The 26,447-nt window shown below is 43.8% G+C and overlaps 1 pseudogene; it reads right to left on the reverse strand.

Annotated features, from left to right (window-relative positions):
- Window positions 1-564: 564 nt before the first annotated feature.
- LOC125507010 lies at window positions 565-25,121 on the reverse strand (annotated as a pseudogene).
- Window positions 25,122-26,447: the final 1,326 nt, after the last annotated feature.

Raw genomic sequence — 26,447 nt, forward strand, 5'->3', positions numbered from 1 at the left:
CTGTCCTCTCTCGAACGACCGCACTCTATCCACTCCCTCTCCACACCACTCACTCTGTTGTTCCCCTCCCTCTCTAGATCCATAGACTTCACCGGCGTCACTCACTCTCCTCTCTCCGCCCTCGCCCCCACAACCAACAGAATCGGTGACCTCATCTCCCATCCCTCCACCCTTTCATCCCTCCCCTCTTCTCATCAAAATTAGTGAAGGGGGGGATCGAGAGACCAGACGATTGCCTGATCCGCCCACAAACCAGCGAACAACATCACGCCAAGGTCACCAACGCCATCATGAAATGACTTGCTTCTTCCACCTCGACAAACTTGCTCGCGCACCAAGATATGAGAGGGGGCCTTCTACTTCTCCCTCGCTCATCACCCCTTTGGCCAAACCATGGATCAACCTTCCTCTACTCTGACCCATGCCATGGACCGAGCTCACTTCCCTCCTCAAGGTCATCTCTTCGCCCCTTTCCTCGTGTGGCATGTTGCACCGCTAACCCTCACCTTATCTCCCTCCCTTTCCTCCCATATCGAGACATGCATGTGTTTCTGCTCGGCCGCTTCACCTCACCGCCGCCTTCATCTCCTTATACAATGTCATATCCGCCGCCTTCTGCCAGCTGTAGAAGAGCGTGTTCGATTCTTGAACCTACAAAATATAAAGTGCTAAGGTCAATAAGTATGAATTTCTCTTGTCCCTAGTACTATATTTTTATACATGCTTATTGCATAACCAACCTGTGTGTCATAGTGTACTGTGGACTTGCTGAGTTGCTCAACCTTGAGCTTGTCAGTTTGGCAGAGCACGTTCTTCGTCTTAACCTCCATCTACAGCTCGGCATCGCGGATGGCGACAACCTTAGCAGCCTCAACCTCGGCAACCTTGGCCTGCCAGTCCCAGCCTTCCACTTCATGCCGAGGTCGGTCATTGAGGCGGCGTTGTCAGCCTTCCTAGTGTTCTCAAACACCCGCACCTCCGCCTTGAACTTGGCCTTCTCCTTGAGCACCTCGCCCTGCTGCCGCACAGAGAGCACCTTGTTCTCGGTGTCCACCTTGGCGGCGTTCTGGCACGTGAGGCCATCCCGCTCCACAAACATCCACCTTGGCCCTGCTCGCTGCCTCCTGCTGTGTCTTCTCGCCGAGGTAGGAGAAGTACTCATGCCCCGGCACGTCCACCAGCTGCTTCACGGTGGCATTGTAGATGAAGAGGTCGAATTGGTCCAGCTCCTTCTGCACGCTGCTGAACACCTCCTGCTTGAACTTTTTGGTGCAGGTGAAGATCTCGTCCATGGTCAGCTGCGCCACCAGCATCCGGGTCTCACCCTCGATCAACCCTTTAACCCTTCACCATGTCGTGCCCGTGGCTCCTACCATACGAGTGCAACAGCGCGATCAACTTCACGTGGAGTAGGAGCTTCGCTTCGACGGTGGGCAGGGCTGGATGTACCGCTCGTGGCTCAATCGGTGTTTGACACGCTCGGTCCTGGCTTGTTAGAGAAAATGGACGATCTGGTCTGCTAAAATCGGCCTAGAAAATTGTCTGTCCGATCCGGTCTGGTCTTCAACCGGTCCGACCAAGAGGACTGAGAAAAAATGTCACTGTCGCCGCCATTCGTTCTCAGCATGCCGACCGGCAGCCCCCGGGTAAACTACCATGTCCCCAAGCTTCCCCTCTCCTCCTTTTCTCTCCTCCCCATGCAACATAGCCTCTCGCCGTCGCTGTCGTGCATGCACCACTGGCGATCTCGAGTTCTCAACTTGGCGCTGGCAGCGTTCTAGCTGCAGGTTTCACTGTCATGGCAACGACCGTTTTAGCACAGCACACATGCAGGCCATCAACTGGGGAAAACCGTTGATTGGGTGTGAACTTCAAATCGTGCAAGAATCGCTCAGCCGTGATTTCCGCGTGAGATTTAATAGCCTCCGCCTATAATCATGCACCATGATCCTACGCTGTCGTTTTCTTTGTTGAAGCATATGTTCAGGTCCACCTACCGCCACGTGATTCTCTCTCTCCCATTGCTCTCTCTGTAACAACCTTTCCTTATCGTCCGTGTCTTTATCGCGAGTAAAGGATTAGCATGGTCAGCTCAGGAGTTAGTTCGGTTACTGGCCGCACCTACCTGCGTATATCTTGTATAAATGTATACCTTTATAACTGAATATGACTGCTTTCAGTTATGTTGGTGTGTTCACTTTCTGCACTTCTATTCAGTCGAACAGAAAATAGGAAGTACATGAGAAACATGGCTTGATCTGAAAATCACGGCACCGTTTGACAACAAACTGAACGTCATGTTTTTTCATGGTTAATCCGCTAAATATGGCAAGGCCCGAACACAAAAAAACATGGGTCATGAAAAAACTGCTACGGAAGGTTCATGGCTAACAGCCGCGCACTTGCCGCGGCACATCACCGACCTCACCGCTGGCGCTCCCGCATGTCCACCACCTCACCACAGCACCCGCACACGCAGCTCACCTCGCCCCTGCCCCAACGCGTTGACGCCGGTGGTGGTTGGCTGGTCCAAATGGTGGCTCGATGAGGGACCGAACCAACCCGGACCGTGTCGCCTTTGTAGCGTCGCCGAGTTCCAGGGTGGTCACCTGGAGACCGATGGTGAAGACGGCGGGCAGGACGAAGGGCAGCTTCTTGGAGCTCTACCAATACACACGCCTTCTTCACCAGCATTAAGTCCTCGATGCCCCAGCCAGTGATGGCCAGGTACTACGACGCGTACACGGTGATGAAGCTCGCCGTTGACTGTTTTGCCGATTGTATTGTTAGGTTTTCTTTCCTTCTTACCTACATAGGACATAGGAGTGTTGACCGATCAAAGGAAATAAATAGAACCTGTTAGTACATATAGCAAAAATCCCCGTGCGATGCAACGAACCTATCAAACTTGTTTTACGTGATCTCGGTTTATGTAATCAATTAATTACGTGATCCCTGTTGTATGTTCTTTCTCTATTCCAAAATTCCGCTCACGCGAGTAAGAAGTATTTCACTGTCTTATGCAAGTATTTCAGTGCATACATATGCTACTCGTTCGTAATTGCAACTTGAACAAAGTAAAAAAATCGGTTCGGTGCATGGATGGATTGATGGGAACACACTATCTAATGAAAAGGATAAGAATCACATTGGCATGCATAGGTGATTTGAAATTTTAAAAATATAGCATCTACATCTGCGCATCATGAGGAACAATTCCAGAGAAAAAATTGATCCAGTCAAGTGTATCTTTGGATAATTCATTATCCACTTAGGCCATATTAGTATTACTTCCCACGTGGTGCACATCATCCTGATGCATGGGTGTGCCTCGGCCCTTACATTGTAAATGTTATTATTGCAGGAAGAGCACACATTCATAAGCTAATGGTTTCACAATGCGTTCTTGCTGATAGTAATTGAACCAAATGAAAGGATGGACAAGCAGATTGATTAAGGAACTCTAGGTAATACTTCATGCCATAAGCATTGGATCAAAAAGTTAATTTGTAAGTAACAAAGAAAAGGCCTAGAAGAATAGCTCTACCTAAATAAAGTTTACTGCTGCACATGAGCAGATCCACATGAAGTAGAGGGGAGGTGGAGCAGGCCGGTAACCAGGGGAAGGAGCAGAGTGGGAGAAGATTTACACCGCCGTCTCCACTCGATATGGTGTCTTCGCCGCATCTGTGGAGGCGCTGCGGCTCCGCCTCGGATGGTGCTCATGGCTATGGTGAAGAGGAGGGGCGACGCATGGGCGAAAAGGCAGGCGGTGCTCGTGGCCAAAAAAGTGGGTCGTTCGAGCTGCGGGAGGGAGGAGGGTATCGCCGGGAGGCGGCGAGATCGGTGGGCGGCGGTGACGGCGTCCAAGTAGGGAAGTTGAGGTAGGGCACTGTGTTTTTTTAGGGGAGTTGCTTGTGAAAATAACGTGCGGCGACGACGTAGCGAGCGGATCCCCTTAAAAAAGACGTAGCGAGCGGATTCGTAGGAATGGATACGATTGGTGATGTTGATAAATAGTGGTGAATGTTGGCCTAATTTACTATCATCATGCATGGAAACGAATCATCAAGAAAAACAATACTTCCTATTACTACGCTCATAGGAAGCTTCCTAATCTCTGCTACGAAACAGTTTCTGCCCAAACAAGGAAGGAAAGTTATGGACGTGATTTAGAAGGAAACAAATGTTATAAAGATTAATTAATTTAGATGTGATCTTTAGAAATTGATTGTGATTGATTATTTTACATAAAGACATTACTGAATAATTTGCGTCAGTATGGAAAGTTCTGATCCGTTCAATTTTTTCGTTGTGTGAGAGGGTGATGTGAAAATAAACCGATGGAGTGAGGGGAAGGGGCGAAAAAACTCTACGAAAAAAAACCAGCGAAGGTGGGAGGAGGTACCAAAAAAACCATGGTAGGTGGGATGAAAATAAACCCAGAACGGAGACTACCAACTGAGACATTAGGAGTGGAGATATGATAGGCATCCAAGATCGGTATAATAAAAACTTTCATAAAAAGTGCATTGAGTACTAGGAGAAGTTTGATACTTGATAATTGTTTTGAGATATAAAGGTGGTAATATTAGAGTGTGCTAGTTGAGTAGTTGTGAATTAGAGAAATACTTGTGTTGAAGTTTGCAAGTCCCGTAGCATGCACGTATGGTGACCGTTGTGTAACAAATTTTAAACATGAGGTGTTATTTGATTGTCTTCCTTATGAGTGGCGGTCGGGGACGAGCGATGGTCTTTTCCTACCAATCTATCCCCCTAGGAGCATGCGCGTAATGCTTGGTTTTTGATGACTTGTAGATTTTTGCAATAAGTATGTGAGTTCTTTATGACTAATGTTGAGTGCATGGATTATATGCACTCTCACCCTTCCATCATTGCTAGCCTCTTCGGTACCGTGCATTGCCCTTTCTCACCTTGAGAGTTGGTGCAAACTTTGCCGGTGCATCCAAACCCCGTGATATGATACGCTCTGTCACACATAAACCTCCTTATATCTTCCTCAAAACAGCCACCATACCTACCTATTATGGCATTTCCATAGCCATTCTGAGATATATTGCCATGCAACTTTCCACCGTTCCGTTTATCATGACACACATCATCATTGTCATATTGCCTTGCATGATCATGTAGTTGACATCGTATTTGTGGCAAAGCCACCGTTCATAATTCTTCATAAATGTCACTCTTGATTCATTGCCCTTCCTGGTACACCGCCGGAGGCATTCATATAGAGTCATACTTTGTTCTAGTATCGAGTTGTAATCATTGAGTTGCAAATAAATAGAAGTATGATGATCATCATTAATAGAGCATTCTCCCAAACCAAAAAGAAATAAAAATAAATAAAAAGGGGCAATGCTACTATCCTTTTTTCCACACTTGTGCTTCAAAGTAGCACCATGATCTTTATGATAGAGAGTCTCTTATTTTGTCACTTTCATATACTAGTGGGAATTTTTCATTATAGAACTTGGCTTGTATATTCCAACAATGGCTTCCTCAAATGCCCTAGGTCTTTGTGAGCAAGCAAGTTGGATGCACACCCACCTTAGTTTCTTTTGTTGAGCTTTCATACATTTATAGCTCTAGTTCATCCGTTCCATGGCATCCCTACTTCCTTGCATTGACATCAATTGATGGACATCTCCCTAGCCCAGTGATTAGACACGTCGATGTGAGACTTTCTCCTTTTTGTCTTCTCCTCATTAACCCCCATCATCATATTCTATTCCACCCATAGTGCTATTTTCATGGCTCACGCTCATGTATTGCGTGAAAGTTGAAAAAAGCTTTAGATTACTAAAGTATGAAACAATTGCTTGGATTGTCATCGGGGTTGTGCATGATGAGAGCATTCTTGTGTGATGAAAATGGAGCATGACCAAACTATATGATTTTGTAGGGATGAAATTTCTTTTCCCATGTTATTTTTGAGAAGACATGATTGCTTAGTGATACGTCCATTTTTCATCATGCTTTTATATCGATATTTATTGCATTATGGGCTATTATTACACATTATGTCACAATACTTATGCCTATTCTCTCTTATTTTACAAGGTTTACATAAAGAGGGAGAATGCCGGCAGCTGGGGATGTGAGACTTTCTCCTTTTTTGTCTTATGCACATAACCCCCATCATCATATTCTATTCCACCCATAGTGTTATATCCATGGCCCACGCTCATGTATTGCGTGAAAGTTGAAAAAAGTTTGAGATTACTAAAGTGTGAAACAATTGCTTGGCTTGTCATCGGGGTTGTGCATGATGAGAGCATTCTTGTGTGACGAAAATGGAGCATGACCAAACTATATGATTTTGTAGGGATGAACATTCTTTTGCCATGTTATTTTAAGAAGACATAATTGCTTAGTTAGTATGCTTGAAGTATTATTATTTTTATGTCAATATTAGACTTTTGTCTTGAATCTTTCAGATCGGAATATTCATGCCAAAATAAAGAGAATTACATTGAGAATTATGCCAGGTAGCATTCCACATCAAAAATTCTGTTTTTATCATTTACCTACTCAAGGACGAGCAAGAATTAAGCTTGGGGATGCTTGATACGTCTCCAATGTATCTATAACTTTTTATTGTTCCATGCTAGTATATTATCTGTTTTAGATGTTAATGGGCTTTATTTTACACTTTTATATTATTTTTGGGACTAACCTACTAACCCAAGGCCCAGTGCAAATTGCTGTTTTTTTGCCTATTTTAGTGTTTCGCAGAAAAGGAATATCAAATGGAATGAAACCTTCGGGAGAGTTATTTTTGGAACAAACATGATCCAGAGGACTTAGAGTAGACGTCAAGCAACCAACGAGGTGGCCACAAGGCAGGGGCACGCCTACCCCCCTGGACGTGCCCTCCCCCCTCGTGGGCCCCTCGTGGCTCCACCGACCTACTTCTTCCTCCTATATATATATATATCCAGGAGCACCACGAAACCCTATTTCCACCGCCGGAACCTTATGTACCCAAGAGATCCATCTTGGGGCCTTTTCCGGAGCTACGTCGGAGGGTGCATCGATCACGGAGGGCCTCTACATCAACTCCATGGCCCCTTCGATGATGTGTGAGTAGTTTACTTCAAACCTTCGGGTCCATAGCTATTAGCTAGATGGCTTCTTCTCTCTCTTTGAATCTCAATACAAAGTTCTCCTCGATCTTCTTAGAGATCTATTTGATGTAACTCTTTTTGCGGTGTGTTTTTCGAGATCCGATGAATTGTGGGTTTATGATCAAGTCTATCTATGAACAATATTTGATTCTTCTCTAAAATCTTTTATGTATGATTGGTTATCTTTGCAAGTCTCTTCGAATTATCAGTTTGGTTTAGCCTACTAGATTGATCTTTCTTGCAATGGGAGAAGTGCTTAGCTTTGGGTTCAATCTTGCGGTGCTCGGTCCCAGTGACAGAAAGGGAAACGACACGTATTGTATTGTTGACATCGAGGATAAAAAGATGGGGTTTATATCATATTGCTTGAGTTTATCCCTCTACATCATGTCATCTTACCTAATGCGTTACTCTGTTCTTATGAACTTAATACTCTAGATGCATGCTGGATAGCGGTCGATGTGTGGAGTAATAGTAGTAGATGTATGCAGGAGTCGGTCTACTTGTCACGGACGTGATGCCTATATACATGATCATGCCTAGATATTCTCATAATTATTCGCTTTTATATCAATTGCTCGATAGTAATTTGTTCACCCACCGTAATACTTATGCTATCTTGAGAGAAGCCACTTGTGAAACCTATGGCCCTCGGGTCTATTCTCCATTATATTAATCTCCCGTCAACAAGTTATGTTCTGGCAGCGTTTATTTTGCAATCTTTAATTTCAATCTATATCATAAAAATACCAAAAATATTTTTCTTATCATTATTATCTCTATCAGATCTCACTCTCCTAAGTGACCGTGAAGGGATTGACAACCCCTTTATTGTGTTGGTTGCGAGGTTCTTATTTGTTTGTGTAGGTACGAGGGACTTGCGTGTAGTCTCCTACTGGATTGATAACTTGGTTCTCAGAAACTGAGGGTAATACTTACGCTACTTTGCTGCATCACCCTTTCCTCTTCAAGGGAAAACCAACGCAGTGCTCAAGAGGTAGCACTTACCAAAGGATGATTGCTATGATGATTGTTATGATCCCGTTGATTCTTTCGAAATATCCCTTTTTGATGATGCTTGCTATGCTTGTGGCCAAGATGCCAATATGAATTATGCTTATGGAGATGAACTTGCTATAGTTATTTATGTTAAACCTGAAATTGTTGCTATTGCACCCACGCATGATATTCCTATTATCTATTTGAATTCTCCTGACTACACTATATCGGAGAAGTTTGCCCTTGTTAAGGATTATATTGATGGGTTGCGTTTCACAACTACACATGATGATTTTGATAGATATAATATGCATGTGCTTGCTGCTCCTACTTGCAATTATTATGAGAGAGGAACTACATCTCCGCCTCTCCATATTTCCAATATGATAAAATTGCAAGAAACTTCTTATGCTATGCATTGGCCTTTACTTGATGTGCATGAATTGTTCTTGTATGACATGCCGATGCAGGAAGAGAGTTAGACTTCGTCATTGCTTGATATATGTTGCTTTGTGCTCACTACTAAATGCCAAATCATTGCTAATTCAAATTGGCTTTGATATACCTTGAGATCCGGGTGGATTCATTACTTGAGCACCTTATGCCTAGCTTAATGGCTTTAAAGAAAGCGCTGCCAGGGAGACAACCCAGAAGTTTTAGAGAGTCATTTATTTCTGTTGAGTGCTTTTATATAGTTTAAAAACAAAAAAATAAAGAGGGGAACCCAAAACTTTTCAAAAAGGAAAGTGAAAGTGAGAGAGACAAGCATTGTTGAAGTGGGAGTGCTCCTTGAACTTTGTTCATGCTCACGGAAACTTTGTGAATCTTGATTACAGAAACTTTTCAACAAAAATAATTATCCCCTTGTACAATTCCATTGTATTATAAAAATAATGTGCCAAGGTTTGCCTTTAGGATGTTTACATTGCTTGTTGGTTTGTGCGGTGCAGAACAGAAACTTTGGCTGTAGTGCACGATTTTACATTTTTTTACTGGAACGTCAAACGGTTCTGAAACTTTTTGCACTGTCTTTCTATAATTTTTTTTATTTTTCCTAATCATTTCAGGATTTTTGGAGTACTAGAGGTATGGTGAATGTTCAGATTACTATAGACTGTCCTGTTTAAGACATATTCTGTTTTTGATGTATAGTTTGCTTGTTTTGATGAAACTTGTTGGGGAACGTAGTAATTTCAAAAAAAATTCCTACGCACACGCAAGATCATGGTGATGCATAGCAACGAGAGGGGAGAGTGTTGTCTACGTACCCTCGTAGACCGGAAGCGGAAGCGTTAGCACAACGCGTTTGATGTAGTCGTACGTCTTCACGGCCCGACCGATCAAGCACTGAAACTACGGCACCTCCGAGTTCTAGCACACATTCATCTCGATGATGATCCCCGGACTCCGATCTAGCAAAGTGTCGGGGAAGAGTTCCGTCAGCACGACGGCGTGGTGACGATCTTGATGTTCTACCATCGCAGGGCTTCGCCTAAGCACCGCTACAATATTATCGAGGATTATGGTGGAGGGGGGCACCGCACATGGCTAAGAGATCAATGATCAATTGTTGTGTCTATGGGGTGCCCCCTGCCCCCGTATATAAAGAAGTGGAGGAGGGGGCCGGCCAAGGAGGGTGGCGCGCCCTAAGGGGGGAGTCCAACTCCCACAGGGAGTAGGACTCCCCTTTTTCCTATTAGGAGTAGGAGAGGGAAGGAAGAGGAAGGAGGGAGGAAGGAAAGGGGGAGCCGGCCCCCCTCCCAATTCGGATTGGGCTTGGGGGGGGGGCGCCCCCTCCCTTGCTCCTTTCCCCTCCTTTCCACTAAGGCCCAATAAGGCCCATATACCTCACGGGGGGTTCCGATAACCTCCCAGTGATCCGGTATTGTCCCAATCTCACCCGGAACCTTTCCGGTGTCCAAATATAGTCGTCCAATATATCGATCTTTATGTCTCAACTATTTCGAGACTCCTCGTCAAGTCAGTGATCACATTCGGGACTCCGAACAACCATCGGTACATCAAAATATATAAACTCATAATGAAACTGTCATCGTAACATTAAGCGTGCGGACCCTACGGGTTCGAGAACAATGTAGACATGACCGAGACATGTCTCCGGTCAATAACCAATAGCGGAACCTGGATGCTCATATTGGCTCCTACATATTCTACGAAGATCTTTATCGGTCAAACCGCATAACAACATACGTTGTTCCCTTTGTCATCGGTATGTTACTTGCCCGAGATTCGATCGTTGGTATCTCAATACCTAGTTCAATCTCGTTACCGGCAAGTCTCTTTACTCGTTCCGTAACACATCATCCCGCAACTAACTCATTAGTTGCAATGCTTGCAAGGCTTATAGTGATGTGCATTACCGAGTGGGCCCAGAGATACCTCTCCGACAATCGGAGTGACAAATCCTAATCTCTAAATACGCCAACCCAACAAGTACCTTCGGAGACACCTGTAGAGCACCTTTATAATCACCCAGTTACGTTGTGATGTTTGGTAGCACACAAAGTGTTCCTCCGGTAAACGGGAGTTGCATAATCTCATAGTCATAGGAACATGTATAAGTCATGAAGAAAGCAATAGCAACAAACTAAATGATCAAGTGCTATGCTAACGGAATGGGTCAAGTCAATCACATCATTCTGTAATGATGTGATCCCGTTAATCAAATGACAACTCATGTCTATGGCTAGGAAACATAACCATCTTTGATCAACGAGCTAGTCAAGTAGAGGCATACTAGTGACACTCTGTTTATCTATGTATTCACACATGTATTATGTTTCCGGTTAATACAATTCTAGCATGAATAATAAACATTTATCATGATATAAGGAAATAAATAATAACTTTATCATTGCCTCTAGGGCATATTTCCTTCAGTCTCCCACTTGCACTAGAGTCAATAATCTAGTTCACATCACCATGTGATTTAATACCAATAGTTCACATCACCATGTGATTAACACCCATAGTTCACATCGACATGTGACCAACACCCAAAGGGTTTACTAGAGTCAATAATCTAGTTCACATCGCTATGTGATTAACACCCAAAGAGTAGTAAGGTGTGATCATGTTTTGCTTGTGAGAGAAGTTTAGTCAACGGGTCTGCCATAATTAGATCCGTACGTATTTTGCAAATTTCTATGTCAATAATGCTCTGCACGGAGCTACTCTAGCTAATTGCTCCCACTTTCAATATGTATCCAGATTGAGACTTAGAGTCATCTGGATTAGTTTCAAAACTTGCATCGACGTAACCCTTTACGATGAACCTTTTGTCACCTCCATAATCGAGAAACATATCCTTATTCCACTAAGGATAATTTTGACCAATGTCCAGTGATCTACTCCTAGATCACTATTGTACTCCCTTGCCAAACTCAAGGCAGGGTATACAATAGGTCTGGTACACAGTATGGCATACTTTATAGAATCTATGGCTGAGGCATAGGGAATGACTTTCATTCTCTCTCTATCTTCTGCCGTGGTTGGGCTTTGAGTCTTACTCAATTTCACACCTTGTAACACAGGCAAGAACTCTTTCTTTGACTGTTCCATTTTGAACTACTTCAAAAACTTGTCAAGGTATGTACTCATTGAAAACTTATCAAGCGTCTTGATCTATCTCTATAGATCTTGATGCTCAATATGTAAGCAGCTTCACCGAGGTCTTTTTTTGAAAATTCCTTTCAAACACTCCTTTATGCTTTGCAGAATAATTCTACATTATCTCCGATCAACAATATGTTATTCACATATACATATCAGAAATGTTGTAGTGCTCCCACTCACTTTCTTGTAAATACAGGCTTCACCGCAAGTCTGTATAAAACTATATGCTTTGATCAACTTATCAAAGCGTATATTCCAACTCTGAGATGCTTGCACCAGTCCATAGATGGATCGCTGGAGCTTGCATATTTTGTTAGTACCTTTAGGATTGACAAAACCTTCTGGTTGCATCATATACAACTCTTCTTTAATAAATTCTATTAAGGAATGCAGTTTTGTTTATCCATTTGCCAGATTTCATAAAATGCAGCAATAGCTAACATGATTCGGACAGACTTAAGCATAGATACGAGTGAGAATTTCTCATCGTGGTCAACACCTTGAACTTGTCGAAAACCTTTTTGTGACAATTCTAGCTTTGTAGATAGTAACACTACTATCAGCTTCCGTCTTCCTCTTGAAGATCCATTTAATCTCAATGGCTCGCCGATCTTTGGGCAAGTCAATCAAAGTCCATACTTTGTTCTTATACATGGATCTCATCTCAGATTTCATGGCCTCAAGCCATTTCACGGAATCTGGGCTCATCATCGCTTCCTCATAGTTCGTAGGTTCGTCATGGTCAAGTAACATGACCTCCAGAATAGGATTACCGTACCACTCTGGTGCAGATCTCACTCTGATTTACCTACGAGGTTCGGTAGTAACTTGATCTGAAGTTACATGATCATCATCATTAGCTTCCTCACTAATTGGTGTAGTAGTCACAGGAACATATTTCTGTGATGAACTACTTTCAAATAAGGGAGCAGGTACAGTTACCTCATCAAGTTTTACTTTCCTCCCACTCACTTCTTTCGAGAGAAACTCCTTCTCTAGAAAGGATCCATTCTCAACAACGAATATCTTGCCTTCGGATCTGTGATAGAAGGTGTACCCAACATTTTCTTTTGGGTATCCTATGAAGATGCACTTCTCCGATTTGGGTTTGAGCTTATCAGGTTGAAACTTTTTCACATAAGCATTGCAACCTCAAACTTTAAGAAACGACAGCTTAGGTTTCTTGCCAAACCATAGTTCATACGGTGTTGTCTCAACGGATTTAGATGGTGCCCTATTTAACGTGAATGTAGCTGTCTCTAATGCATAACCCCAAAACGATAGCGGTAAATCAGTAAGAGACATCATAGATCGCACCATATCTAATAAAGCACGGTTACGACGTTCGGACACACCATTACACTATGGTGTTCCAGGTGGCGTGAGTAGTGAAACTATTTCACATTGTTTTAACTGAAGGCCAAACTCGTAACTCAAATATTTTACTTCTGCGATCATATCGTAGAAACTTTTATTTTGTTACGATGATTCTCCACTTCACTCTGAAATTCTTTGAACTTTTCAAATGTTTCAGACTTGTGTTTCATCAAGTAGATATACTCATATCTGCTCAAATCATCTGTGAAGATCAAAAAATAATGATACCTGCCGCAAGCCTTAACACTCATCGGACCGCATACATCAGTATGTATTATTTCCAATAAGTCAGTTGCTCGCTCCATTGTTCCGGAGAACGGAGTCTTAGTCATCTTGCCCATGAGGCATGGTTCGCAAGCATCAACTGATTCATAATCAAGTGATTCCAAAAGCCCATCAGCATGGATTTTCTTCATGCACTTTACACCAATATGACCTAAACGGCAGTGCCACAAATAAATTGCACCATCATTATTAACTTTGCATCTTTTGGTTTCAATATTATGAATATGTGTATCACTACGATCGAGATCCAACAAACCATTTTCATTGGGTGTGTAACCATATAGGTTTTATTCATGTAAACAGAACAACAATTTATTCTCTTACTTAAATGAATAACCGTATTGCAATAAAAATCATCAAATCATATTCGTGCTCAACGCAAACACCAAATAACACTTATTTAGGTTCAACACTAATCCCGAAAGTATAGGGAGTGTGCGATGATGATCATATCAATCTTGGAACCACTTCCAACATACATCGTCACTTCACCCTTAACTAGTCTCTGTTCATTCTACAAGTCCCGTTTCGAGTTACTACTCTTAGCAACTGAACCAGTATCAAATACCGAGGGGTTGCTACGAACACTAGTAAAATACACATCAATAATCTGTATATCAAATATACCTTTGTTCACTTTGCCATCCTTCTTATCCGCCAAATACTTGGGGCAGTTCCGTTTCCAGTGACCAGTCCCTTTGCAGTAGAAGCACTTAGTCTCAGGCTTAGGATCAGACTTGGGCTTCTTCACTTGAGCAGCAACTTGCTTGCAGTTCTTCTTGAAGTTCCCCTTCTTCCCTTTGCCCTTTTCTTGAAACTAGTGGTCTTGTCTACCATCAACACTTGATATTTTTCTTGATTTCTACCTTCATTGATTTCAGCATTACGAAGAGCTTGGGAATCGTTTCTGTTATCCCTTGCATATCATAGTTCATCACGAAGTTCCACTAACTTGGTGATGGTGATTAGAGAATTCTGTCAATCACTATCTTATCTGGAAGATTAACTCCCACTTGATTCAAGCGATTGTAGTACCCAGACAATCTGAGCACATGCTCACTGCTTGAGCTATTCTCCTCCATCTTTTAGCTATAGAACTTGTTGGAGACTTCATATCTCTCAACTCGGGTATTTGCTTGAAATATTAACTTCAACTCCTGGAACATCCATATGATCCATGACATTCTTAACGTCTTTGAAGTCCTGATTCTAAGCCGTTAAGCATGGTGCACTAAACTATCAAGTAGTCATTATATGGAGCTAGCCAAACGTTCATAATGTCTGCATCTACTCCTGCAATAGGTCTGTCACCTAGCGGTGCATCAAAGACATAATTCTTCTGTGCAGCAATGAGGATAATCCTCAGATCACGGATCCAATCCGCATCATTGCTACTAACATTTTTCAACATAATTTTTCTCTAGGAACACAATAAACTAGGAGCAACATCGCGAGCTATTGATCTACAACATAGATATGCTAATACTACCAGGACTAAGTTCATGATAAATTAAAGTTCAATTAATCATATTACTTAAGAACTCCCACTTAGATAGACATCCCTCTAATCCTCTAAGTGATCACGTGATCCAAATCAACTAAACCATGTCCGATCATCACGTGAGATGGAGTAGTTTCAATGGTGAACATCACTATGTTGATCATATCTACTATATGATTCATGCTCGACCTTTCGGTCTCCGTGTTCCGAGGCCATATCTGTTATATGCTAGGCTCGTCAAGTTTAACCTGAGTATTCCACGTGTGCAACTGTTTTGCACCTGTTGTATTTGAACATAGAGCCTATCACACCCGATCATCACGTGGTTTCTCAGCACGAAGAAATTTCGCAACGGTGCATACTCAGGGAGAACACTTATACTTTGATAATTTAGTGAGGGATCATCTTATAATGCTACCGTCAATCAAAGCAAGATAAGATGCATAAAAGATAAACATCACATGCAATCAATATAAGTGATATGATATGGCCATCATCATCTTGTACTTGTGATCTCCATCTCCGAAGTACCGTCACGATCACCATCGTCACCGGCGTGACACCTTGATCTCCATCATAGCATCGTTGTCGTCTCGCCAATCTTATGCTTCCACGACTATCGCTACCGCTTAGTGATAAAGTAAAGCATTACAGCGCGATTGCATTGCATACAATAAAGCGACAACCATATGGCTCCTGCTAGTTGCCGATAACTCGGTTACAAAACATGATCATCTCATACAATAAAATTTAGCATCATGTCTTGACCATATCACATCACAACATGCCCTGCAAAAACAAGTTAGACGTCCTCTACTTTGTTGTTGCAAGTTTTATGTGGCTGCTACGGGCTTAGCAAGAACCATTCTTACCTACGCATCAAAACCACAATGATAGTTTGTCAAGTTGGTGCTGTTTTAACCTTCGCAAGGACCGGGCGTAGCCACACTCGATTCAACTAAAGTTGGAGAAACTGACACCCGCCAGCCACCTGTGTGCAAAGCACGTTGGTAGAACCAGTCTCGCGTAAGCGTACGCGTAATGTCGGTCCGGGCCGCTTCATCCAACAATACCGCCGAACCAAAGTATGACATGCTGGTAAGCAGTATGACTTATATCACCCACAACTCACTTGTGTTCTACTCGTGCATAACATCAACGCATAAAACCTAGGCTCGGATGCCACTGTTGGGGCACGTAGTAATTTCAAAAAAATTCCTACGCTCACGCAAGATCATGGTGATACATAGCAACGAGAGGGGAGAGTGTTGTCTACGTACCCTCGTAGACCGGAAGCGGAAGCGTTAGCACAACGCGTTTGATGTAGTCGTACGTCTTCACGGCCCGACCGATCAAGCACCGAAACTACGGCACCTCCGAGTTCTAGCACACGTTCAGCTTGATGACGATCCCCGGACTCCGATCCAACAAAGTGTCGGGGAAGAGTTTCGTCAGCACAACGACGTGGTGACGATCTTGATGTTCTACCGTCGCAGGGCTTCGCCTAAGCACCGCTACAATATTATCGAGGATTATGGTGGAGGGGGCACCGCACACGGCTAAGAGATCAATGATCAATTGTTGTGTCTATGGGGTGCCCCCTGCCCCCGTATATAAAGGAGTGGAGGAGGGGCCGGCCAAGGAGGGTGGCGTGCCCTAAGGGGGGAGTCCAACTCCCACAGGGAGTAGGACTCCCCTTTTTCCTATTAGGAGTAGGAGAGGGAAGGAAGAGGAAGGAGGGAGGAAGGAAAGGGGGGGGGGCGGCCCCCCTCCCAATTCGGATTGGGCTTGGGGGGGGGGGGCGCCCCCTCCCTTGCTCCTTTCCCCTCCTTTCCACTAAGGCCCAATAAGGCCCATATACCTCCCGGGGGGTTTCGATAACCTCCCGGTGATCCGGTATTGTCCCAATCTCACCCGGAACCTTTCCGGTGTCCAAATATAGTCGTCCAATATATTGATCTTTATGTCTCGACTATTTCGAGACTCTTCGTCAAGTCCGTGATCACATCCGGGACTCCAAACAACCTTCGGTACATCAAAATATATAAACTCATAATGAAACTATCATCGTAACGTTAAGCGTGCAGACCCTACGGGTTCGAGAACAATGTAGACATGATCGAGACACGTCTCCGGTCAATAACCAATAGCGGAACCTGGATGCTCATATTGGCTCCTACATATTCTACGAAGATCTTTATCGGTCAAACCGCATAACAACATACGTTGTTCCCTTTGTCATCGGTATGTTACTTGCCCGAGATTCGATCGTTGGTATCTCAATACCTAGTTCAATCTCATTACCGGCAAGTCTCTTTACTCGTTCCGTAACACATCATCCCGCAACTAACTCATTAGTTGCAATGCTTGCAAGGCTTATAGTGATGTGCATTACCGAGTGGGCCCAGAGATACCTCTCCGACAATCGGAGTGACAAATCCTAATCTCGAAATACGCCAACCCAACAAGTACCTTCGGAGACACCTGTAGAGCACCTTTATAATCACCCAGTTACGTTGTGACGTTTGGTAGCACACAAAGTGTTCCTCCGGTAAACGGGAGTTGCATAATCTCATAGGCATAGGAACATGTATAAGTCATGAAGAAAGCAATAGCAACAAACTAAACGATCAAGTGCTATGCTAACGGAATGGGTCAAGTCAATCACATCATTCTGTAATGATGTGATCCCGTTAATCAAATGACAACTCATGTCTATGGCTAGGAAACATAACCATCTTTGATCAACGAGCTAGTCAAGTAGAGGCATACTAGTGACACTCTGTTTGTCTATGTATTCACACATGTATTATGTTTCCGGTTAATACAATTCTAGCATGAATAAGAAACATTTATCATGATATAAGGAAATAAATAATAACTTTATCATTGCCTCTAGGGCATATTTTCTTCAAAACTATCAATTTCTATCAGTGGATTAAGCCATGGAAAAGTTATATTACAGTAGCTACAATGCAAAAACAAAATATGAATTGGTTTGCAACAATACTTAGAGTAGTGATTTGCTTTATTATACTAACGGATCTTACCGAACTTTCTGTTAAATTTTGTGTGATTGAAGTTTTCAAGTTTTGGGAGAGATCACGATGGATGAAGGAATAAGGAGTGGCAAGAGCCTAAGCTTGGGGATGCCCGAGGCACCCCAAGGAAATATTCGAGGACTCCCAAGTAACCAAGCTTGGGGATGCCCCGGAAGGCATCCGCTCTTTCTTCTAATGATCATCGGTAATTTCACTTGGAGCTATATTTTATTCATCACATGATATGCGTAAATCTTGGAGTGTCTTTTGCATTTAGTTTTCACTTTTCTTTGATGCACCATGCTAGTATGAGATAGTCCTTGGTTGATTTATAGAATGCTCATTGCACTTCACTTATATCTTTTGAGTATGGCTTTATAGAATGCTTCATGTGCTTCACTTATATCTTTTGAGGTTTGGATTGCCTGTTTCTCTTCACATAGAAAACCGCCATTTGTAGAATGCTCTTTTGCTTCACTTATATTTGTTAGAGAGTGGGCATATCTTTTGTAGAAAGGATTAAACTCTTTTGCTTCACTTATATCTATTTAGAGAGATGACAGGAACTGGTCATTCACATGGTTAGTCATAAAATCCTACATAAAATTTGTAGATCACTGAATATGATATGTTTGATTCCTTGCAATAGTTTTGCGATATAAAGATGGTGATATTAGAGTCATGCTAGTGGGTAGTTGTGGATTGTAGAAATACTTGTGTTAAAGTTTGTGATTCCCGTAGCATGCACGTATGGTGAACCGTTATGTAACGAAGTTGGAGCATGAGGTATTTATTGATTGTCTTCCTTATGAGTGGCGGTCGGGGACGAGCGATGGTCTTTTCCTACCAATCTATCCCCCTAGGAGCATGCGCATAGTACTTTGTTTCGATGACTAATAGATTTTTGCAATAAGTATGTGAGTTCTTTATGACTAATGTTGAGTCCATGGATTATACGCACTCTCACCCTTCCATCATTGCTAGCCTCTTCGGTACGGTGCATTTCCCTTTCTCACCTCGAGAGTTGGTGCAAACTTCGCCGGTGCATGCAAACCCCGTGATACGATACGCTCTATCACACGTAAGCCTCCTTATATCTTCCTCAAAACAGGCACCATACCTACCTATTATGGCATTTCCATAGCCATTCCGAGATATATTGCCATGCAACTTCCATCATCATCATATACATAACTTGAGCATTTATTGTCATATTGCTTTGCATGATCGTAAGATAGCTAGCATGATGTTTTCATGGCTTGTCTGTTTTTTGATGTCATTGCTACACTAGATCGTTGCACATCCCGGTACACCGCCGGAGGCATTCATATAGAGTCATATCTTTGTTCTAGTATCGAGTTGTAATATTGAGTTGTAACTAAATAAAAGTGTGATGATCATCATTATTAGAACATTGTCCCATGGTCAAAATAAAAGTGGCCAAAGAAGCCCCCCCCCCCAAAAGATAGAGGCCAAAGAAGCCTACAAAAAAAGAAAAAAAAGAGAAGGGACAATGTTACTATCCTTTTACCACACTTGTGCTTCAGAGTAGCACCATGTTCTTCATATAGAGAGTCTCTTGAGTTATCACTTTCATATACTAGTGGGAATTTTCATTATAGAACTTGGCTTGTATATTCCAATGATGGGCTTCCTCAAATGCCCTAGGTCTTCATGATCAAGCAAGTTAGATGCACACCCACTTAGTTTCAGTTTGAGCTTTCATACACTTATAGCTCTTAGTGCATCCGTTGCATGGCAATCCCTACTCCTCACATTGATATCAATTGATGGGCATCTCCATAGCCCATTGATTACCCGCGTCGATGTGAGACTTTCTCCCTTTTTGTCTTCTCCACACAACCTCCACCATCATATTCTATTCCACCTATAGTGCTATGTCCATAGCTCACGCTCATGTATTGCGTGAAAGTTGAAAAAGTTTGAGAATGTCAAAAGTATGAAAAAATTGCTTGGCTTGTCATCGGGGTTGTGCATGATTTGAATGCTTTGTGTGGTGAAGATGGAGCATAGCCAGACCATATGATTTTGTAGGGATAACTTTCTTTGGCCATGTTATTTTGAAAAGATATGATTGCTTTATTTGTATGCTTGAAGTATTATTATCGTAATGTCAAATGATACACTATTGCTTTGAATCACTCGTGTCTTAATATCCAGGCCATGATTAGATTACATGATCAAGATTATGCTAGGTAGCATTCCACATCGAAAATTATTTTTTTATCATTTACCTACTCGAGGATGAGCAAGAATTGAGCTTGGGGATGCTGATACGTCTCCGTCGTATCTATAATTTTTGATTGTTCCATGCCAATATTCTACAACTTTCATATAGTTTTGGCAACTTTTTATACTATTTTTGGGACTAACATATTGATCCAGTGCCTAGTGCCAGTTCCTGTTTGTTGCATGTTTTTTTGTTTCACAGAAAATCCATATCAAACGGAGTCCAAACTGGATAAAAACTGACGGAGATTTTTTTGGAATATATGTGAATTTTGGGAAGTGAAATCAACGCGAGACGATGCTCAAGGGGCCCACGAGGTAGGGGGCACGTCCCAGGGGGAAGGCGCGCCCCTGGCCCTCGTGGACACCCCGTAAGGCGGTTGGTGCCCTTTTTTCGCCGCAAGAAAGCTAATATCCGGATAAAAATTATGTCCAAAATTCAGCCCAATCGGAGTTACGGATCTCCGGGAATATAAGAAACGGTGAAAGGGCAGAATCTGGGAACACAGAAACAGAGAGAGACAGAGAGACATATCCAATCTCGGAGGGGCTCTGAAAGTGCGTTATATCGACTAGAGGGGGGGTGAATAGGCGATTTTTATGAAAGTCTTCAAAACTTGGGAGTTATGAAGACAAACAGTGAAGATTATGCCTATTACTATACAGCGGAAGTTAGATTACACTAGGCCAGCCATGGTCATGTATTCATTAGAGTGAAAGCACAGTGACAAACAGCTTCAGTGTAATAAGGATCAAGTAGGAAGAAGTTATGAAGCCAAACAGATCATGCATTCACGTTGTGAAGACAAATGATAAAGCAAGCATGCAGTGACTTCACAATGAGTAACAGCAAGAGAAGAAAGTGAAGATGTAACCAGTGACTCGTTGAAGACAATGATATGTTGGACCAGTTCCAGTTGTTGTGACAGCTGTACGTCTGGTTGGAGCGGCTAGGTATTTAAACCTTAGGACACACAGTCCCGGACACCCAGTCCTGAACACACAGTTCAGGACACCAAGTCCTCACCGTATTCTCCTTGAGCTAAGGTCACTTAGTCCTCGCCCAATCACTCTGGTAAGTCTTCAAGGTAGACTCCCAAACCTTCACAGACTTCGTTCACTGGCAATCCACAATGTCTCTTGGATGCTTTGAACGCGATGCCTAACCGTCTGGAGAATTCACAGTCCTCAAGTGTAATAAGTCTTCAGATCACACAGACAAGAAGACTCAAGTGATGCCCAATTTACTCTGGCTCTGGGTGGTTAGGGCTTTTCTCCTCACTAGGAATTTTCTCTCAAAGGCTTCGAGGTGGGTTGCTCTCCAATGACAAAAGCCGTGCACTGAAATCTGAGCAGCCAACCGTTTATGGTTGTGGGGGGTGGGCTATTTATAGCCACTTGGCAACCCGACCTGATTTGTCCGAAATGACCCTGGGTCACTAAGGAACTGACACGTGTCTCAACAGTCAGATTTCGAACTCTCGTGGCAACTTTACTTGGGCTACAAGTAAAGCTGACTTGTCCGACTCTGGACAAGATTCGCTCTGATTGTCTTCACTCGAAGACATAGGTTTTTGATTTAGGCATCACTTCAGTCATTCTGACTGGTTCTCCTGGACCCCACTTAACAGTACAGTGGTTCCTATGACTCAACACAAAATAAAAAGAACCATGAAAGATCTAAGTCTTCGAGCTCCATAGGCTTCATAACGTGTCTTCTGTTGTCATAGTCTTCAATGTGAATATCTTCATATACCACCTTTGTCTTCAATGTCTTCATACATTTTTAGGGGTCATCTTTGGTAGTAAACCCGAATCAATGAGGGACTTCTACCTGTGCTTTCCTGCAATTCTCACAAACACATTAGTCCCTCAACTAGGTTTGTCGTCAATACTCCAAAACCAACTAGGGGTGGCACTAGATGCACTTACAATCTCCCCCTTTTTGGTGATTGATGACAAACTAGTTGAAGTTTTCAACGGGGAATATAAAGTGTGAAGTTTGTAAAGGAATTGTCTTCATAAGTTGCAAGAGCTCCCCCTGAAGATGTGCATATAAGTTAATTTGCTTTTGGAATGCAAATGCACATGGCAGGTTGTACTTGTGGAGATCAGCTTCAGCTTATGATGACAATCCACTATGCATGTGAAAGTATATGAAGATAATGACATGCATAATGGAAAATGGACGTCTGTAGAATGAGATGAGTGCGGAATTTATCGTCGCACATGCGGAATTTATCTTCGCAAACAGAGTGGTAAACAAGTAGCAGACGACCATCGAGTTTTAGTGTTTACAACTCAAAAGAACCAAATGAAGCAAAAACAAGAGTTGTAAACACGAAGCAAAGTATAACAAAACAAGGCACCCGCCCATGTTGACCCGCTTGAAGACTTTAAACATCATATGCTTCTCCCCCTTTTGTCAGGAATGACCAAAAAGGTTTGAAGACATAGAGTTTTCTACGCGTTCCCAGGCGCAGCAGGGTCGGTGGAGTTGTTTGGCGGTGCTGAGTTTTGAGGTGCTGAAGCAGGTGGTGGTGAAGTAGCATCATCATCTTCATCAATGATCCTCGCAGTGACGGTGGCAGCAGATGAGGAATACTCAGAGTCTTCAAGTGACGGTGTGTTGCGCATCACAGCCCTCCTAGGAGGTGTGGTGTCAAATTTGAAGCGCTCTGTGAAGCCATCCTCTTCAAGTTCAGCTTCAGTGCAGATCATTGAGAGTCCTTTCCACGTACGACGGCAAGTCTCATGTGTAACGAAGGCATTCTTGGTGGCCAGGTTTCGAAGACGATTGACATCCACCAAGAGGCTCTTCATCTGACGTTTCAGCCAGTCGTGATGCCTATCTTGCTTTTGATGAAGGGCCACAAGAAGCTCTCGGTCAGTGAGGACACGAGCACGCTTCTTGGGTCTTGGAGCGTTTGTGCTATCTGTGGCTTCAGTTGATGCTGGTGCACGTGTAGTGCCAGCCATCGGATAGACCCTGGACATGGCTTCAACACCTTCAACATTCTGCGTGAAGCTCTGGTGTTCGGCATTCTGAAGACTTATTGGTTGCTTGGCAGGCTCAGGGTATATTGCTTCAGCAGAGATATCCACATCGGGTAGGAAGATGCGATGGTTTCGGGCTGAGGGCTGATACGAAATTATAGAGTGCAGTTTGATCAGCCTCATCACCCAAGGGGCATAGATTTTTAGACCAAATAAGTCCGAGCCTGACGCAGCAAGTTGTCGTATGAAAAGATCCTGTGCGTTGAAGCATTTTCCATGCATGATATAGAATATGAGAGTCTTCATTGCACCCTCAATCTTGGCATATGGAGAGTGTCCCTTAATGGGCCAGAGAGTCCGCCGGATAATATGATATATGGTCCTGGGCAGGTACTCTAGGTCTTCAATGAAGAACTCAGTTGGATAGGGTGCATCCTGAGGCAATGGCTTCATCATGGAGAGCATCTGACTCATATTTGGTTCAGGTCTCTGGAAAATACTCTCAGTAGCTTCAGAATGTGGTTGGCAACCTTCCTCGAAGAATTCGCCTGGAGTGGGCAGGCCGGTGAGCTCAATGATATCAAATGCATTGGCTTCATGATGGACATTTCCGGTCATCCACTCCAGGATCCAAGTCTTTGGATCTCTGTTGTATCCTTTGATATGGAGAGTGGCATAAAACTGAAGCAGAAGCTCTTCGTTCCAGTGCTCTTCATCAGTCACAAATGGCAGCAAACCCACTTGCCTGAAGCAGTCCAAAGCTTCCTCAAGACACGACAGACCAGCAATGGCTTCAACCTCAAGGCACTTGTGAGGGAAGATGCGACCTTGGTTGTATAAGATGCAAGAATAATAGCTGCGCTGTGAATAGCTCCAGAACCTGTCTGATACAATCCTTTCCCTTGAATAGGGGTTCTTGGAGCTATTGAAAAATGTGTTGTCTGCCTTGAAGCTGTTTACATCAAAGGAGCCAGGTGCTGATGCAGGACCTGGGAACCTTGGAAGCCTTGGGACTGGCTTCTGGACATGAGGCCTGTGCTCTATGTGATAATCAAATTGTGGACCTGCAGCAGACTCAGGAACTGAAGTGTCTGGCTCAGTGGCTTCACTATCCGCTGAAGCATTTAGTGGGGCAGGCTCCACATTGGCTTCAGTGTTTGTAGTTTGAGGGACAACCTCAGGCACGTTCTCCTGGGAAACTGCATCTTGATGGAGCGAGGGAGTGGGTTCTGGAGGTGCTTCTTCATTGTCTTCGGCTGATGCAGCCGGAATTTCTGCATACTGGACTTGAGGCCGTGGACCTTTGCGAAGCCTACGGAACGCAGACGACGCTTGTGGTGTCGGAGTGGGCTGGGCCTCAATGTCTTCGTCTTCCTCCTGAGGGCGATCCGCCCATGACTCATCTTGTGCCATTGGCGTCAGAGGACGTCCAATGCTGATGAGTTCGCTTGTTTCAAGCTGAGGAAGGGCTGCATCACCTTGCACATTGTCCTGATGACCAATGTCTTCAGCAGCTATTGGATCGGCTGCTGGAATATCTTCAGCGTCAGGTGCCTCTGTGGGAGCAGGCTCATGAACTGTCAGTCTTCTTTCTGCATTGGGGTGAATGACAGAAAGGGGTTCAACCATCAAGGGCTCTGTGGGAGCAGCCCTAGATTTCTTGGTCTTGCGCTTCTTTTTGCTGGGGGCAGTAGGAGAGGCTTCAGAGCTCTTCCTTTTTCTGGCTTCAGCCTCTGCAACTCTTGTCTTCTTTAGCTCTGAAGCTGTTGACCGGCTCTTTGGCTTCGAGCCGGTCGTGGCGGTTGGGAAGACAATCGGAGTAGCTGCTTGTTTTGATGCCTCTGATTCACTCACACCAAGCTGCTTCTTCTTCTTTGCAGCCATCTTGGGGTCGATGCCAGGACGCCCAAGTGCCTTGCGCTTTTCAGCCTCGTTGTAGGCTTGAACACATTTTTCTGCCAAAGACTTCATCCTTTCACGCGAGCCTTGAGCTTCAACACGCTTCTTCAGAAAGTTTTCTTTGAGATCATGCAGCATGATTTTGAAGTTCCTCACTTCTTGCACGCTGAGGCTGGCCATGTGCTGCTTGAACTGAGCTTTTTCGTGATCAATTTTCTGCTTCAGCTCAACAATGCGCTGAGCAATGGCCAGTTCTGAAGCAATTGCGCCTTGGAAGGCGACACCGAGTCCAACAGGAAGCTGCAGATCATTGAAGCTAATATCTGGTGTGTCAAACCATTCATCGATGAAGCTGTGGATGATGGAGACATCAAAGAGAGGCAGATTGTTGAAGATTTCCGCTTCCTCCTTGCTTTTGATGAGCTGTTCTAGTGCGTCATCACCCAGATCTTCATCGCTTGATAGATCAATGGCTTCACTGCGCAGAATGGCAGCAGCAGTGAGTTCTTTGCCTGTTTGTTGCTGGGGCTCCTTTTCCTTCAGGGGCTTGGAGACGCGGGATACGTCTTCAGACTGCACACTGACTTCAGGAGGTGCAGTTTTCAATGGCTTCGCCCTTGAGATTTTTGAGGCAGGGGCCGGCTTCGAAGCTTTTGGTTTCTTTGTCTGCTTTGGCTTCAGCACAGCAGGAGCTTCATCAGACTCAGAATCAGCTGGAGGGTCATTCACAGCAGTCCCTTGGACTAAGATGTGGGTGATCAGGCCCTCAAGATTGGCAAATGGACCGATGATATTTGGTTCCGCGTCGCGTGTGCCATCTGCCCTTGGTGAGGAGGGACCAGGGTTGAAGTCAAGCCCAAATTTCTTCTTGTTTAGCTTCGCTGACTGTTGAGCAAACTGAAAGTTGCGTTTGAAGAGATTGTCGTCACGACACCAGAGAAGTGACGATGGATGTGCATCATCAGGCTGTGGTCCTCGGACCATGCATGGGTAGAAGCCTTGAGCAATGGCTTCATCTCTGGTCCTGGGTACAAGGTTCTTGTATAAGATATCACCCCATGGACTCTTGATAGCATTCTTTTCGGCATACTCCTGGGTGACGAAGCGGTATTTGAACCACTGTTCTGCCCAATAGCGTCGAATCCATTGGATTCGAGTCTTGCGCTGCCCATAGCTCTCTTCTGGATCTGTTTTGTACATTTCTGCCAAGTCTTCAGGCAGATCCTTGGAAGTTCCCTCACGTCTCTGTCTGCCCCCCTTTCTTGCTGCTGCAACTGAAGCCATAAACTTTAACTTGAAAGGCTTCAAAAC

The sequence above is a fragment of the Triticum urartu genome, chromosome 5 (assembly GCF_003073215.2).
Source record: "Triticum urartu cultivar G1812 chromosome 5, Tu2.1, whole genome shotgun sequence".
In the NCBI taxonomy this organism is placed as follows: Eukaryota; Viridiplantae; Streptophyta; class Magnoliopsida; order Poales; family Poaceae; genus Triticum; species Triticum urartu.